General features: G+C 40.7%; 1 protein-coding gene across 5 annotated transcripts in view; it reads right to left on the reverse strand.

Moving 5' to 3' along the window:
- The window catches only part of LOC138350724 (substance-K receptor-like), a 362,889-nt gene that overhangs the window by 159,239 nt on the left and 184,472 nt on the right, over nucleotides 1-19,178 (reverse strand). For all 5 annotated transcript variants that reach the window (XM_069301930.1, XM_069301936.1, XM_069301943.1 and 2 more), the window contains one exon: nucleotides 9,991-10,059. The gene's annotated coding sequence lies outside the window, so the exon portion shown is untranslated. The remainder of the gene's footprint in view (nucleotides 1-9,990; nucleotides 10,060-19,178) is intronic.

Raw genomic sequence — 19,178 nt, forward strand, 5'->3', positions numbered from 1 at the left:
CTCTCTCTCTCTCTCTCTCTCTCTCTCTCTCTCTCTCTCTCTCTCTCTCTCTCTCTCTCTCTCTCTCCGTCCGTCTGTCTGTCTGTCTGTCTGTGTCTGTCTGTCTGTCTGTCTGTCTCTCTCTCTCTCTCTCTCTCTCTCTCTCTCTCTCTCTCTCTCTCTCTCGTCGTCTGTCTGTCTGTCTGTCTGTGTCTGTCTCTCTCTCTCTCTCTCTCTCTCCGTCCGTCTGTCTGTCTGTCTGTCTGTGTCTGTCTGTCTGTCTGTCTGTCTGTCTGTCTCTCTCTCTCTCTCTCTCTCTCTCTCTCTCTCTCTCTCTCTCTCTCTCTCTCTCTCTCTCTCCGTCCGTCTGTCTGTCTGTCTGTCTGTCTGTCTGTCTGTCTCTCTCTCTCTCTCTCTCTCTCTCTCTCTCTCTCTCTCTCTCTCTCTCTCTCTCTCTCTCTCTCTCTCTCTCTCTCTCTCTCTCTCACATACACAAGACCTAAACAGACCAACATGATGCGTGGTTATGGCGTCAAAAGATATGTTATTCTCCAGAAAATAAGGTTTGATGAATGATGCAATGTTCATTTTGTTATTTAATTATTCGTCGTCCACTAAAGTCCGCTAAAATGACTGCCAGGAAATACGCTCCGGTTAATCATTTACACGTCCAGAATGAACGGACAATTTTCTTCTAACTCAAAATTTACTTAATTCAACACCGGAGCACTTTGGTCAGGATTAACACTAGAGTTTGTGGTGTGTGTTTTGCGTAACGTGGCGTGTACTCACCTAGTTGTACTTGCCGGGGTTGAGCTCTGGCTCCTTTGTCCCGCCTCTCAACCGTCAATCAACTGGTGTACAGGTTCTTAAGCCTACTGGGCTCTATAATATCTACACTTGAAACTGTGTATGGAGTCAGCCTCCACCACATCACTGCCTAGTGCATTCCATTTACTAACTACTCTGAGTACTACTAACTACTAACTGAGTTTACTAACTACTGAAAGAGTACTTTCTAATGTCCTTGTGGTTCATTTGGTTACTCAGTTTCCACCTGTGTCCCCTTGTTCGGCGGGGATGGGGTGGTGGTGACGGCTGGGACGGTGAGTGGCTGGTGGACTGGGAGCTGGGCCCCCATTGGGAAAATTGCTGCCAATTTGACACATTTGGGTGCCTGTGTCTGTGTACCTTCCACCTGTGTCCCCTTGTGCGTGTACCACCTGTGTTAAATAATCCATCCTTGTCTCCCCTGTCAATTCCTTTAAGAATTTTGTATGTGGTGATAATGTCTCCCCGAGCTCTTCTATCTTCCTGTGTTGTGAGGTGCATTTCACGGAGCCATTCCTCGTAACTCATGCCTCTTAGTTCTGGGACTAGCTTAGTGGCATGCCTATGAACGTTTTCCAGCGTCGTCTTGTGCTTAACAAGGTACGGGCTCCATGCTGGGGCCGCATACTCCGGAATTGGTCTGATATATGTGGTATACTCGGTTTTGAATGATTTCTTACACAGGTTCCTGATGTTAGCCAGCCTTGCATACGCCGCAGATGTTATTCTTATGTGCACCTAAATATGATTCATATGAAAATATAACAAGCGATATACATTTCATGTGAATATAATTTTCTCTGCAATAATGCCCATTCTTTTAATAATTGACAAGGAGAAGGTATAGCATGACAGCAATTAGAATAAGAGAAGAGAAGTGTATATAAAAATATGGCCCACGTCTGGTGAGCGCCTTGACCTCTCGCTATGGAACGTCTCAAGAACACAAATGGAGCCATTTTTGTAAACTAAAAATGGAACAGAATTATAAATGAGCTAATGATAACTCAGGCGTTCCTCTAAAAGGCTTAACGAGCACGAAACCAATTTCTTCATGTAAGAAACAAGTGTTCTCGTCCAAACGATCTACAGTCAAAAGCAAACATCAGTTTCCAAGACATTAAACTCCTCTTTGAATGGTTTTTCTTTCGAGATGCTGAGTATATAGAAGGACCATCAGGAGATGTGCGGAGGCTGTCCGTATAGTGAGATCATAAGGAAACATCATAAGGATCATAAGGAGAGAGGGAGAGGGAGAGGGAGAGAGAGAGAGAGAGAGAGAATGAGAGAGAGAGAGAGAGAGAGAGAGAGAGAGAGAGAGAGAGAGAGAGAGAGAGAGAGAGAGAGAGAGAGAGAGAGAGAGAGAGAGAGAGAGAGAGAGACAGAGAGAGAGAGAGAGAGAGAGAGAGAGAGAGAGAGAGAGAGAGAGAGAGAGAGAGAGAGAGAGAGAGAGAGAGAGAGAGAGAGAGAGACAGAGTTGAAAAACATTAAAATGATCCAGCCAATATGCTAGAGAGGAGGCCCTAGGATGCTGTAGAGGGAACACTAGAGATCTTAGGCAGGAAAGACTAAGCCCCATACACCGGGGAAACCAAACAGTGACACGAATTATCAGCGTATCATTATTAAGGACACCGAGAAGGGTAAAAAAATGACAGCCCTGAAGAACATGACAAATAATTAGAAAGACTGAGTAAGTTCACTAACAAGGTGAAAGAAACTGAACGAATCAGATTTAATAAAAGACAAATTTGAAGACAATTAGAGACAAAACAAACAGTGACATTTACAGTAGATGTTACATGTTGAAGTCGAAGCTTTTCAGAACATGAAACCATCGTACAGATCCACCCGTGGTAGAACAACTGTTTGATAGTTGGTAAAGGTGAACAAGAAGTGAAAGAGACTACTCGCAAGGTGAAGAAGAACCCGCAATGGAGATACAAAGACGAAACAGTCTATCCAAGACAGACAGACACAAGCTCAGAAACTCTCAGAAACTTTGGTCCTTAGGCGGGACCAAAGAGCCAGAGCTCAAACCCGCAAACACAACTAGGTGAGTAAACACACTAAGAACAAGAAGAATAACACCATTAGGGAGAAATTTCACTTCTGAAAACACAGTGAGCTCTATAGACCTTGCAGCTGGGCACAAAGTCAATTTTTGACATAACGTCAAAATATAATGGGGCTCGAAATAAAGCCCCATTAGAGCTTCTCAAATACAATTCCCATATCCTCTGTATATTATGACTGTTCATTATCTCTGACTGTGAGACTCCACCTCGGTTTGTTTGTGAGGTCCAACTTAGGCTCTCTGTACATAAACTTTGACCTCGCGTTGCCTCACTCAGGCTTACAGTTCATTAACTTTACCCTCGTGTGGTTCCACTTCGCCTCTCTGTAAATAAACTTTAACCTCGTGTGCCCCACTGATTGAGAGGTGACATGATTGAGAGGTAGAGTGAAGGGTGACAAGTAGGATAATAGATTCCTATTTCTCAATGAACCGAATGTGACGGGTTATAAACAAGTAGGAGTCTCTTTATGACAACAACTGGCCCTCTACAGCTCCTGTCACTCCCCCCCCCCCTCCCCTGTCTTATGGAAGCCCCCATAACAACCTGTCCAAGCCCTTGACAGATTTGACAGTAAAGAGCAAGCTTTTCAGGACGTCCGGATGGAAACCACGTTGGTGTCGCTGGGTTCCAATGTCTCCACGCTGAGTCAGTGACAGTTCCCGACAAGAAAATGACAATTACATAATACTTCTTGAAGGCAAATGTCTCAAACATGGAGGATTCTAATATTAGGAGGACGTCTGTGATAGATCTCCCGCACTTGGAGAAAACCCCGTAATAAGTAAATGGTGTGACTGGAACTACCAACTTAATGCTAGTACACCTTTAAATGTCTGTCATCTTTTTGAACGAGAAAAACTGAAAGACCAAATTGGAAAGAGAGAGGGGAGAAAGTCTAGGGAAATGGGAGAGAGAGAGAGAGAGAGAGAGAGAGAGAGAGAGAGAGAGAGAGAGAGAGAGAGAGAGAGAGAGAGAGAGGAGAGAGAGGAGAGAGGGAGAGAGGGAGAGAGGGAGAGAGGAGAGAGAGGAGAGGGAGAGAGGGAGAGAGAGAGAGAGAGAGAGAGAGAGAGAGAGAGAGAGAGAGAGAGAGAGAGAGAGAGAGAGAGAGAGAGAGAGAGAGAGAGAGAGAGAGAGAGAGAGAGAGAGAGAGAGGGAGAGAGGGAGAGAGGAGAGAGAGGGAGAGAGGAGAGAGGAGAGAGGGAGAGGAGAGAGAGAGAGAGAGAGAGAGAGAGAGAGAGAGAGAGAGAGAGAGAGAGAGAGAGAGAGAGAGAGAGAGAGAGAGAGAGAGAGAGAGAGAGAGAGAGAGAGAGAGAGAGAGAGAGAAGGGATGGGGATGGAGAGAAGCTGGTGATGGGGAAATGACAAGGACAGGAAATGGTCATTGTTATGGAGGTCATTAAGATCTCGCCACCTGAAATCTCAATAAAGAGAAGACGAGCAGAGAGATAGATCAAGACAGGAGAGGGAACGAGCGTACGGATGCGGGAGTCAACATGAGTGGGATCACCAGAATTCAGAGGAGATAGAGAAGAGGACAAATGGCTCGAGGCAGCAGCCACAGGTGTTGGTCAGAACATCTCCCCAAAGGGTTATGCCGAGTTAAAATCGCCCAAAAGGAGCACCGGCTCAGGTAAGGAGTCCAACAGGTGTTCAAGATCAGCAAGACAAGGTGGGACATTTGGGGTGAGATTACTGGAACAGACTATACCATTTACTCACAAAGATACGGGGCACGAAACATTGGATGGGCGACTGAAAAGTAGGAGGACCAAGGGAATATCATGATGAATCAAGAGAGCAGTAGCGTTATGGGCCCCAGCAAAAGCTGGAGAGGGGAGAGAAAGGAATAACCACGGAAGTGAACAGAACGAGCACCAAGCATCGGCTCCTGAGGACATATACAAACCAGTGAAAACTGCGTTATCAGAAGTTGGAGTTCATAAAAGTTAGCATAAAATCCACAAATATTCCATTGATGAATAGACATTGTCCAAAATAGAGATAACATAAACAGAGAACAAGGGAGAAACGAAGGCAAAGAAGAACTCAGTATACTAAGTAAGATCAGAATCAGGATCAGTGAAATCGAAGTCACGGGGCAGAGGCTGATTCCGTAGTGGGGGGAGGCATCGAAGAGGGGCGGCCAAGGGAATGAGGGACAGAAACAGGGGAGCGCACTTCACCAAGGGCAGCATCCGAGAGAGAATCAAGGACCTCCATGGCTGGGACAAGAGACTCCGCCACTGAAATGGGAGGAGATGCAGGGCAAGTGTCGGAGTCGGAAGATGAGGAATAGAACAATGCCTTCTCATCCTCTGGGTAGGAAGAACAGATGAGAGGACAGGGCAGCCAAGGCCTTAAAAACCACCCGCCTGCTGAAGTACTCACTAAATCACCGGGTACTTGTCAAGGCTTTGAGAACTCCGGAGAGTCCTCGCAGCCCACCATAAGGACGAATTGCCACACCTTCAAAAGTGTCAGACAGACGTTCAAGAACCTTCCCCAAGTAAAGCAAAGCCAAAAAGTAATTTTTGTTAATGACGTTCATGATTTAAGTGCAGAGGAACTGCAGATAATTTAGTAGCAATTAATACAATATATATGAAATTAAAAGAAAGACAGTTAACACAAAATATTTCTATAAAATGTAGAAAAAAGGGAGGCAAAAAAAAAAAAAATTAAAACTACAGTAATTCAAGTGAATTACTGTAGTTTTATTTTTTTGTAATTTGTAAAATAAAAGGCTGCGCTAGGGAGCCTTGCTCGACTCAGTAAAGACAATTAGGTGAGCACACACACACACACATACATGTGGACGACCACCGCCGCCAGACAAACACACTAACGGTACACATGAGGACGACCATGTATAACCAGATTAAGGCTTGCCGGGGATAATATATTCCGAGTGCATAATCCTCGTTAAAGCTACTTTTAATTAATATTGTCGTGGAAAAGCATAACTGCATCACATTTTTGACTCTAACCTCGACGGGAGACTTACCCATAAACCTTCAAGTTCATTATTTTAAGTAAATTAATTTGACTTTAACCTGTGACTTGAAACTAATCTTTGCTCTCTAACAGAAGCCCTCCGCCTCTCATCAGCCTTCATAAGAGTTACATAAATACACAAAATTAACTTATTTTACATTTCATTTATAAATAAGGAAATGTTATTAATCGAACGAAAACAAATACAAATATATATATATTTGTATTATATATATATATATATATATATATATATATATATATATATATATATATATACATATATATATATATATATATATATATATATATATATATATATATATATATATATATATATACATATATATATATATATATATATATATATATATATATATATATATATATATATATATATATATATATATATATATATATATATTAGCAGCGTATACAATAATATCTCCGGGTTACAAGAAGCAGACCCATATTATAGCCTCGGAGAAAGGCGCACACAAACATTAGGGGAGATTATTAGATCCCCCCCCCCCCCCCGGTTGATACTGTAACTTATATTTCCTGTACAGGTTTAGATTTTCTGGGAGGAAATGGATTCTCTAGCCCAACAGGACATATACATATCCTGCCCGAAACGCTTTGCGTAATAGTGGCTTTAGGCATTGTATGTACTAGCTCTATCTATAAATCCATCAACTTTGTATCTTACCTTGTATGTATGTACCTTACCTGAATAAAAAAAAATATTTTATTTATTTACATAGCCAGTCACCTATCCATGAACTAAATTATAGGAGTGGCAGGCCACATTTATCTGCCACTGTGGTGGATGGGGAGCTCTCACCACAACGGTGGAACGAGACAGACCTGATAAACGTGACCAGGCAACAGACACTTTTACTGAAGTAAAGAGTGATGACTGTTGCCTCGTCTTCGCGACACTACTCGCGCACAAATGCCGACAGTCACAACAACGGGCCTGAAAAGTAGCCACACATCTGAAAATAAAGAAACTGACGACGTTTCAGTCCGTCCTGGACCATTTCACGAATTGAAAATGGTCCAGGATGGATCGAAACGTTGTCACTTCCTTTATTTTCAGATGTGAGTCGGGAGTCAGGCTCAAATATAGCTCTAATATCACACGGCCAAATCAGTGATCTGAAAATAGAATCCACCGATTTCTGCTCAAAGGGAGATGGTCTCTGAACACTAACTCCGGGAGCATGGAGCGTGAGACGAGTCACACTTGTAAAACAGCCAGATACGGAAGCTGCTTGATTGAGCGGAAAGCAGAGACGACCTAAACATTCAACATAACTTCCACCACTGACATTTAAATTAGCGTGAGTGGTCTGGTCATCACCATTAGCAACAGTAATTTCTCCTACGGTAATGACCCCATGACCTGGATATAGCGAATGTACGTTTTCCCTGATAAGCAGCTTTGGGGATTAGGCCACTGACACAGTGCCGTTTAGCGGTTCAGTGTTGCAGTGAGGACTATACAAGCTAATTTGAGGTAAGTATTCAGAGAAAATAAATTTTAAGTGATAAACAGGATCATACAAACTTTGCAACCTCAGAACACATAATGTTATACTCATCATATGTGTGTGTGTGTGTGTGTGTGTGTGTGTGTGTGTGTGTGTGTGTGTGTGTGTGTGTGTGTGTGTGTGTGTGTGTGTGTGTGTGTGTGTGTGTATATCATGAAAATAAACACGTGATTAAAAATGTGACAGTTATCTTGAGGTTATCTTGAGATGATTTCGGGGCTTTTTAGTGTCCCCGCGGCCCGGTCCTCGACCAGGCCTCCACCCCCAGGAAGCAGCCCGTGACAGCTGACTAACACCCAGGTACCTATTTACTGCTAGGTAACAGGGGCATAGGGTGAAAGAAACTTTGCCCATTTGTTTCTGCCTCGTGCGGGAATCGAACCCGCGCCACAGAATTACGAGTCCTGCGCGCTATCCACCAGGCTACGAGGCCCCGTGTCCTACAGTGTCAGACCACGGAGGAAAATTGAAACAGGAATTTCCTTAAGTACTTTCGTATATTAATACATCTTCAGAAGGGGACTCCTTCTGAAGATGTATTAATAAACGAAAGTACTTAAGGAAATTCCTTTTTCAATTTTCCTCCGTGGTCTAACACTGTCACATATATATATATATATATATATATATATATATATATATATATATATATATATATATATATATATATATATATATTGGTGTATACTGGCAGCAGGTTTTCCTTTATACATGTCTCATTGAATATGAAGTTTACCTATAGGTATAGGCAAGATCTCATACGGCATCAACTCAACATGAAGAAGGAAGCCCTCCAAACCCTTACAGAGCAAGCTGAGCATCATGAATGCAATTTAAGCTTTGTTAATCTTTCTTCATATGAAAGATTTCTAATTTGGGGAATTAACTTAGTCATCCTACGCTGGACATGTTCAAGTGAATTTATATCCATTCTATAGTACGGCGACCAAAACTGAACTGCATAATCTAAATGGGGCCTAACCAGAACAGGATATAGCTGAAGAACCACAACAGGTGTCTTGTTACTAACGCTTCGATTAGTAAATCCCAGTGTCCTATTCGCCTTATTACGAACATTCATGCATTGATCCTTTGGTTTTAAATACGTACTAATCATAACTCCCAGATCCCTTTCGCAATCCGACTTCGCAATCTCATCACCATCTAGCTCGTATCTTGTAACTATCATCATTACCTAGCCTCAGAATTGTACATTTATCAGCATTAAACTGCATCTGCCAATCTTTTGACCATAGAATCTTTCGACCATACGAACACTCTTTCGTATGCAGAGTGTTAGTTAAAGAGTTATATCAGACACCTGGTAACTCTTGAGTGTGGGAGTGAGGGCGTCGGCTTGAAAAGAGAGCTCAGTCGCTAGTAGGGTTCGGTGATGTATACAACTAATTTTGTTCCAAAGTTAAGTCATTGACTCCTTTGTTTTATACCTAGTTCTCATGTCTGTGTCGACAAGGTAATATACAGCCATACAGGAATATTCTTATTGTGTAGAGTTAAGTAGTTGCCCAGTGGAGATAACTTCTTGTCAGATATTCTTTAATATAATTTTTTTTAACACAGGATAAGTTTTTATCATGTGTTTGTTTTTCCATGATGAGCCCCCTCAAGGCTTTTCCTTATTTTGCAATCATAGGTTTTGGGGGATCAGACCTTTATGACAAAGTTGACAGGCCTTGTTGAATATTTAGACCTGTGTAGAAGGCACGAGCAAGTAATGGGGTGCTTAACAAGCAGACACCAGTAATCAACATCCAGGTGAATTCGGCTTCGAGCATTCAACTGTTCGATGGTCCTCCGTTGATCCAGAGGGGAAATGTAAGACCAACACTGGCGGACAGATAGAAGTCGGAGTCAGACAACAATCACCTCATCCTACCCTGTGTCGCCCCCTACGAACAAGGGGGTTAGGTGAATTATAGAGTGAGGTGTCTCAGGGTTAAATGTCTAGATTTTCCCTTGTAAGTTCAGTATAGCTGTGATAGTGCAACATAGTGTACTCCTGAAGATGTCAAATTGCTGATGAAATGTCGAAGTAATAAAAATGGAAAGCTTAAGTAATCGAGTGTTTCTCCATTACTTAAGCTCTTCACCCTCCAGATGGTAGAAGATATTTGCGTTGAATGGGATATAGACAAAAAAAAATGAATAATAGTCACAATGCTGTAGTGTTAAATAATATATATATATATATATATATATATATATATATATATATATATATATATATATATATATATATATATATATATATATTTGTATAATGACATTTTCAAATAAAGTTAGATAAATATACACACATACCAAAAGAATAGGGGTGGTAGGAGAAGAAAATATCAAAGTGTTCAGTGAGGATCCACAAGGTCTTCTCTGAGTACTCTTTATTTTCTTCTCCGAGGCTATATATAACGTATATATATATATATATATATATATATATATATATATATATATATATATATATATATATATATATATACGTTAAATTGTTTGTAGATAAGACTTTTCCAAAATGTTAGAGGAAGACTTACTGTATGAGAGGCCAGGCGGGGACCAGCCTCCACAACACCACCAGGGGGGGGGGGCCTCACTACATCATCCTGTAAACAAAAATATCCACAATAAGAGCGGCCCTTGACGAAAGTAGAAATAATAATTCCTGTTCAACTATGAAATTGGATTACTAAATAATCTAATAATTAGATTTACTAAATAATCTAATTATCAGATTTACTAAATAATCTAATAATTAGATTTACTAAATAATCTAATAATTAGATTTACTAAATAATCTAATAATTAGATTTACTAAATAATCTAATAATTAGATTTACTAAATAATCTAATAATTAGATTTACTAAATAATCTAATTATCAGATTTACTAAATAATCTAATAATTAGATTTACTAAATAATCTAATAATTAGATTTACTAAATAATCTAATAATTAGATTTACTAAATAATCTAATTATCAGATTTACTAAATAATCTAATAATTAGATTTACTAAATAATCTAATAATTAGATTTACTAAATAATCTAATAATTAGATTTACTAAATAATCTAATTATCAGATTTACTAAATAATCTAATAATTAGATTTACTAAATAATCTAATAATTAGATTTACTAAATAATCTAATAATTAGATTTACTAAATAATCTAATAATTAGATTTACTAAATAATATAATAATTAGATTTACTAAATAATATAATAATTAGATTTACTAAATAATTGTTATATTATAATCTCATAAACTTAATCTCCTATATTACAACTACCTTTTCTTTCGCAGTCATAATTCTAACAGAAAAAATGGGAACGATTATAAAATATTAAATTCCCTCAAATTAGAAAACCTGTCATATGAAGAGACATTGACAAAGCTTAAGAATGGTCCAGGAAGGACCGAAACGTCGTCGTCCCTTCACCTTCTAGTGTGTGGTCTGGTCAACAATTCACAAAGCTTAATTTACATTCTCGAGAAAGTCGAAGAATTAGGGGTGACATGATAGAGGTATACAAGAGGATGAATGGACATAACAAAGGGGATATTAATAGGTATTAACACAAAATAGAACATGAAAGAATGGGTGTAAATAGGATAAGATTTAGGATCTGGGTAAATACTGATTCGGTAACAAGGTTACCGAACTTAATACAAAGCTCCACCCCCCCAGGCTTAATGAAAAGCTCCACCCCAGGTTCCACCCCCTAGGTTCCACTCTCAGGTTCCACTCCCCAGGCTCCACCCACAGGTTCCACCCCAGGGTTACATATCCCAAGCCGTGCACATCAGAGCGCGTATGATCTAATGACCATTGCCAGCAGTTATCCCGCAGTTCACCAGCATGGTGCAGGCATATAATGCCATACTGGTCCTGAACTCTCAAGTCAGCTAGCAAACACACAACATAACGGTCCCTATTGTTACCTTATTACAACTTGTTACAGAAGCTGTTACATCTTTTTTATGACGTGTTAGAAAGTTGTTACAACTTGCTAGACACTTGTTACTACTTGTTAGGTGTTAAAAGTTGTTCGAACGTACTTTCGTCAAGTGTTTGGAGGGAGTGTGGCTAATATCACGTCCCAGAACCTTTTCTTTCACCTCTTCTGGGATGCTAACTTTCCTTCCAACCACTTAGGCTGGACGGTAGAGCGACGGTTTCGCGTCATGCAGGTCGGCGTTCAATTCCCGACCGTGCAAGTAGTTGGGCACCATTCCTTCCCCCCCCCCCCCCCCCCGTCCCACAGCAAAATACTTATTCTGACCGCCCTTCCAATCACAATATAGTCGTAATGCCCTGGTGCTTACCTCGTCTCTCTCACCCTCCTCTGATATGGGTCTGGTTCCCCTTGAAGAACTCGACTGGTCCTTGAAGAACTCGACTGGTCCTTGAAGAACTCGACTGGTCCTTGAAGAACTCGACTGGTCCTTGAAGAACTCAACTGGTCCTTGAAGAACTCGACTGGTTCTTGAAGAACTCGACTGGTTCTTGAAGAACTCGACTGGTCCTTGAAGAACTCGACTGACCCTTGAGGTATTCACACAAGGCAGGTGTGTGGCGTGGGGGGACACAGAGCAGGTGTGTGGCATGGGGGGACACAGAGCAGGTGTGTGGCGTGGGGGGGGGGGCACAGGGGCAGGTGTGTGGCGTGGGAGGGAGGACACAGGGCAGATGTGTGGCGTGAGGGAGGGACACAGATCAGGTGTGTGGCGTGGGAGGGACACAGTGGCAGGTGTGTGTCGTGGGGGGGACACAGGGCAGGTGTGTGGCGTGGGGGGTGTGGGAAGACAAAGTGCCTGCCAGCCGTGGGAGTGCCAGTGATCACCAGAGCGACCTCCCACACTAATGGCTTCTCCCACACACAGACAACAACATATTTCCTGCAACTCACTCGCTAAATTTATTTTTAAGAACTTGCTAAATTTTTTCTTTAAGATCATAAGAGTAAGTTTATGTTCAGGAAGTATTATGAAAGTTAATTTTTAAGAGTGTCAACATGTAGTTAATGAACAGAATGTATCGTGATCCGGCCTGTACTCATCTTGACATACCAGAAAACATTCTAAGGAAACTACTCCAAGCTTGTACTAAAGAGGCACCCTTCTTGAGCCCGGATGGGCACATGTATAAGCAAGTAGATTGGGTCGCCATGGGTTCTCCCCCCTAGGTGTCCTGTTTGCGAACTTCTACATGGGTACCATCGAGCAGGTCTTAATTGACATGGACTTGAAACCCGCCATATACTGCAGGTATGTTGACGACATTTTTATGCAGGTACCTGATGTCAGGCATCTGCAGGAGCTGAAGGAGGCATTTGAGCGGAATTCTGTGTTAAAATTCACTTATGAGATGGAGAATGATGGGAAGCTGCCCTTTCTAGATGTAACAGCCACGGAAAGGAACGGAGGCTTCCATACTGCAGTCTACACTAAGGAAACAAACATAGGAATGTGCCTCAATGCCAATAGTGACTGCCCAGACAGGTACAAGAGGAGTGTTGTCAACGCTTACGTCGACCGGGCTCTCAGCCACAGCTCAGGATGGAAGCAAGTCGATGAAGAACTCTGTATGGTAAGGCAAGTCCTACACAACAATGGCTTCTATAACGGTTATGTTGAAGACGTCATTAAAAGAAAGGTGAAACGTCATACAACCTTTGAAGACTCAAATAGCACAACACTTGTACCCCCGATTAGACTGTTTTAGAGGAACTTCTTTTCGACGGCTCATAAAACGGTGGAAAGTGTCCTGAAAGATATTATTAATTAGGAACGTTATCCCTACAGACAAAAATCAGAAAATACAATTGACAATTCACTACAAAAACATAAAAACGGGCAACCAACTCATGAAAAACTCCCAGACACCAAACAGAACGCCTTGAAGGAAACCAACGTCGTCTATGGCTTCACACGCCCACTTGGGGACTGTAAGCCCCAAAGAACTCAGTATATAGGCAGGACAACAACGTCTCTTTCTAAGCGATTAACAATGCACAAACAACAGGGCTCCATCAAGGAACATATAATCTCTTCTTACAACCAGCCCATCACCAGAGAAATCTTAACAAACAACAGAAATCATCAATAGATACAGCGATAGCAGGAGACTCGACATAAGCGAGGCACTACACATCAAAAAGTCAACACCAGCAATCAACAGCCAAGTAACGCACAACTATATTCTACCCACTTCAAGACCCGAACCAACATAGAAGCAGCAAAAGAAATTATGGGCCAATAGGCTTTCTGTAGTTACTTCCATTCTTATGTTTATACCCATTGATTCGTGTTCTGTCACCTCACCCAAAACTTTTGTGTCATTTCACCTCACCCAAAACAAATAAAAAGTCTTTGAAAATGTAAGAAGCCTTACGAAACGTTGACCAGACCACACACTAGAAGGTGAGGGGACGACGACGTTTCGGTCCGTCCTGGACCATTCTCAAGTCGATTGTTTCAATCGACCTGAGAATGGTCCAGGACGGACCGAAACGTTGTCGTCCCTTTACCTTCTAGTGTGTGGTCTAATCAACATACTTTAGCCACGTTATTGTGACTCGTCGTCTTACGAAACGCTTCTAGGCGTCAGACCAAAATAAAAATGCAAAAAATGAATTTTGGAGAATTTATTTTTCAATTTCAGTTTCAATATATTATAAGTTTATCTGCAATTCCGCGAATGTTCAGGACTTGCATGTGAAGCCGCCAATGTACTTATTGCGTTCGCAAAAATACAGAACCTGAATACAATATGCAACAATATCTGCACGACGCTACAACAATATATCACCTGTGTTTAAACCATATAACATCACGTCCAGTTAACTAACCCGAGATGTATTTTCACTAAAGCGTTCATGCTCTGATCAAACCATAAAAGCTTTAAAAAATAGTCTTCAAAGAGCCATTGCAGAGGACGTGACATTTATAATAGCATTGCCATACTAGAGCCGAGCGGGCGTGTGAAGTGAGGGAGAGAGAGCGGGAAGACAGCGGAGGCCCAACTCTGTTAAACATCATTACAGCATCTTCCGTCCCCTATAACCTGAACCTTCACTCCAGTCTTAAGATGACTGCTAAATCACCGCTGCTGTCAAGAGAGAATTATTACATCGTCGGCGAAATAGGATTCACGTCACCCGAGATTAATATACCTCTTGAGCCACTTACATGTTGTGGAGGGAACAACGTTTAAAGTGCCCACGAGAGGGAGCATTTTATATCTTAGGCAGAGCTGGGGCCCTGATTGGTGTTAGTTCTTTGAATCAATTAGTTCATCTGAGTCTTTTACTATTACGAATGTCATCTACATAACGGCAAGAGAGCCGTTAGATATACCTGAGCCACACTTGAAGAGTCTTCTCGAAGCATGTACAAAGGAAGCCCCTTTCATCAGTCCACAAGGAGACATGTATTTACAAATAGACGGAGTAGCAATGGGCTCCCCCTTAGGAGTTTTATTTGCTAATTTTTATATGGGAACCATCGAAGACAGAGTCTTCAGTAGCAGACAAAAATCGAACTGTATATTGCTGTTATGTAGATGACATATTCGTAATAGTAAAAGACTCAGATGAACTAATTGATCTAAAAAGCCATCTTGAGAGAGAGTCAGTACTCCGATTTACACATGAAAATAGTGAAAATAACAGTCTGCCATTCTTGGATGTACTAATAACAAAACAGGAACCTCTTTAAGCACCAACGTATATACCAAGCCCACCAACATAGGATTATGCCTGAACGGTAGAAGTGAGTGCCCCCAAAGATACAAAACCAATGTTCTCAATGCTTATATTCGTCGAGAGCTTACCCACTGCTCTGAATGGAGCAACGTGAGTAGAGAGTTTGAAAGAGTAACTCAGGTATTGGTGAACAACGGATATATCAACGCGGAAATAAACGCTGCTATAAGAAGACACTTGGACCGATGGTATAATCCTGAACTTAGAACAGAAACCACAATACCTCCAATAAAATTATATTACAAGTCAACCATGCACAGGGAACATATAAAAGTGGAAAGAATAATGAAAGAAATAATCCGTAAAGGAGTAAAAAGCATTACTCCTAACCAAAACATAAACCTGATAATATTCTACAAAACCAAGAAGACTTCCGAACTCCTTATCAAAAACAGCCCGAAGCCGACGGAGAACCCTCTACAGCAGTCAAGCGTTGTATACATGTACACTTGTCCCCACGAAGGATGTAACCTTCAATGTAAGTACATAGGTATGACGTCGACCAAGCTGACGAGGCGTTTGACATGCCATCTTCAATCCGATGCCCCTAGGAATCACATGAGACAAGCCCATGACATCACCCTAACAAGAGAAATGTTGAACAAAAATACCTGTATAATGGACAAAACCCAAGATGCAAGAAGATTACAAATTCTTGAAGCAATTCACATAAGAATAGAACAACCTACCATGAACACCCAAATCACGGAACTATTTACTCTACCCACCTTGAGAGTAAGGACAAGACCAGAACATATCGATGCCAACACAGAAGACAATGTCCAACACTGTTTGACACTGTTCAACAGGCCAATTACACCTGATTAATCTTTGTATGTAGATAGGAGCTGCCTCATATGGGCCAATAGGCCTTCCGCAGTTACCTCTATTCTTATGTTCTTATGTTTCACCCCCCCCCCATTTATCCCTTATGTATCCCCCATGTTTTCACCTTTATTGTATTATCACCTGACCCAGTGCGGGTATAAATCAACCAGTCCGGAAAATTCTTTTCACTTGAGAATGAACCATGGAAGTTCGAAACGTTGTGCAAATTGTATAAATAAGTAATATATATATATATATATATATATATATATATATATATATATATATATATATATATATATATACATATATATATATATATATATATATATATATATATATATACATATATATATATATATATATATATATATATATATATATATATATATATATATATATACATATATATATATATATATATATATATATATATATATATACATATATATATATATATATATATATATATATATATATATACATATATACATATATATATATATATATATATATATATATATATATATATATATATATATATATATATATATATATATACATATATATATATATATATATATATATATATATATATATATATATATATATACATATATATATATATATATATATATATATATATATATATATATATATATATATATATATATATATATATATATATATATATATAAATATATATATCAATGCCTTCACATGCCCACAAATGTGAGAAGTCCTTGCAAAACGCTTTTAGGCGTCAGACCATAAATAAAAATGAGGAAATGAACTTTGGAGACTTAATTTTTTCAATTACCCCCGACAGTGAAGAAAAACGTAACAAATATTGAGAAGATTCGTGTTAGAATCGTTAATCTTACCCTTTCGGTCATATTCAACGACATATGTTTATAAGACAGACTGCTATCAAAATATAATTTCCTTCCAGGAAGGAAATTATTATACCTGGCGCCACCAGCAGCCAAACACAGAAAACAACTGCCTCGCAACAGCACCAAGGATCAGCTGACGCCATCAACACAACACCCAGCGCCACAGTGTGGCAAGTCTCCCTCTAACACACACCTCCGTATAGTCGCCGCTCCTCTATCTCCACTACAACACAATAAACGCTTCTAAAACCTGGTCATTCTCAACACTAACGCGTCTCCCAACACTTGTACTGGTGCAGTCATCGGGAGGATAAACCCTTCAGGCAAACTGCTCCTACCATCAAGAAAAAGACATTGGTACATAAATTGATGTCAATTATAAATAACAAGACCAAGAGTCGCAGCCATACTTGGGGCAGGCGCCCGGGTGCTCAGGTCGACGTCTTGAGCAGACCCTGCGGCCTTAATGGATGGTTGAGTCTGATATTTATGGCTTGTTGGGCTGGTACACGGGGCGTCAAGCTCTGCTGGAACAGTGTTCAGTACTGGTAATATTTACAGCGCGTTATGGCGCTTATTATTTCATTATATCGTCTCTGGAACTTTACTGATAATTCTGGAAAGAATTAAGGTAACGGTTCCTGAAATTAGCAAGACACACTAAGAAACACGGAGTGCAGTCTCAGACGTGTCTCGGCGTCTTGTTAATCCTTGCTGATAATGGCGTCCCCCTCCCATCAGCCCTGGCGAGCGGGAGGCACGAAACTTTATTTAACTTAATCAGTGATTGTTCACCAATATGTTTTAATTTTAATAAATGCCACAGCATTTGCTAAGACAATTTTGGTAATTTAACTAAGGCTATAAAATTTGAGTCCCAGCGTCCTGGGACGTCCTGAGGCGGCCATCAAGGAGGTTCACTCTCTGACACTACTCACGATAATTATTTAGATGAGGCTGTGGATTATTTTCCACACCTAGCCTAACCTGACAGTCTAACCTAACCTAGGCCCACCTCATAGTCTTACCTAACCTCACATAATCTAACCTAACATAGCCCAACCTCACATAGACTAAACTAACACAGCCCAAGCTAACCCAACCCAACATTCCTAGTCTAACCTAACCTAATGCAATTTAACTTAGCCTAGCCTATTTATGTATTTTTATATATCATACAAACTGCAACATTACGAGATCACTATTTACTCCTAGTAAATAGTCCAGCGTCATCGGTGCGCCTGAGCTTGGTTGTTAATTCCAACGTTATATATAATATATATATATATATATATATATATATATATATATATATATATATATATATATATATATATATATATAACTGAAAACTCACACCCCAGAAGTGACTCGAACCCATACTCCCAGGAGCAACGCAACTGGTATGTACAAGACGCCTTAATCCACTTGACCATCACGACCGGACATAATGAGGTGATAGCCGAGGCTATTTGAACCACCCCACCGCCGGCACTCGGATAGTAATCTTGGGCATAGCATTTTACCAAATCACCTCATTCTTTGGGGCACACGTGAGGAACACAAATGCGAACAAGCCTGAATGGTCCCCAGGACAATATGCAACTGAAAACTCACACCCCAGAAATGACTCGAACCCATACTCGTGATGGTCAAGTGGATTAAGGCGTCTTGTACATACCAGTTGCGTTGCTCCTGGGAGTATGGGTTCGAGTCACTTCTGGGGTGTGAGTTTTCAGTTGCATATTGTCCTGGGGACCATTCAGGCTTGTTCGCATTTGTGTTCCTCACGTGTGCCCCAAAGAATGAGGTGATTTGGTAAAATGCTATGCCCAAGATTACTATCCGAGTGCCGGCGGTGGGGTGGTTCAAATAGCCTCGGCTATCACCTCATTATGTCCGGTCGTGATGGTCAAGTGGATTAAGGCGTCTTGTACATACCAGTTGCGTTGCTCCTGGGAGTATGGGTTCGAGTCACTTCTGGGGTGTGAGTTTTCAGTTGCATATTGTCCTGGGGACCATTCAGGCTTGTTCGCATTTGTGTTCCTCACGTGTGCCCCAAAGAATGAGGTGATTTGGTAAAATGCTATGCCCAAGATTACTATCCGAGTGCCGGCGGTGGGGTGGTTCAAATAGCCTCGGCTATCACCTCATTATGTCCGGTCGTGATGGTCAAGTGGATTAAGGCGTCTTGTACATACCAGTTGCGTTGCTCCTGGGAGTATGGGTT

This window comes from Procambarus clarkii, chromosome 5 (assembly GCF_040958095.1).
Source record: "Procambarus clarkii isolate CNS0578487 chromosome 5, FALCON_Pclarkii_2.0, whole genome shotgun sequence".
NCBI classification, from domain to species: Eukaryota; Metazoa; Arthropoda; class Malacostraca; order Decapoda; family Cambaridae; genus Procambarus; species Procambarus clarkii.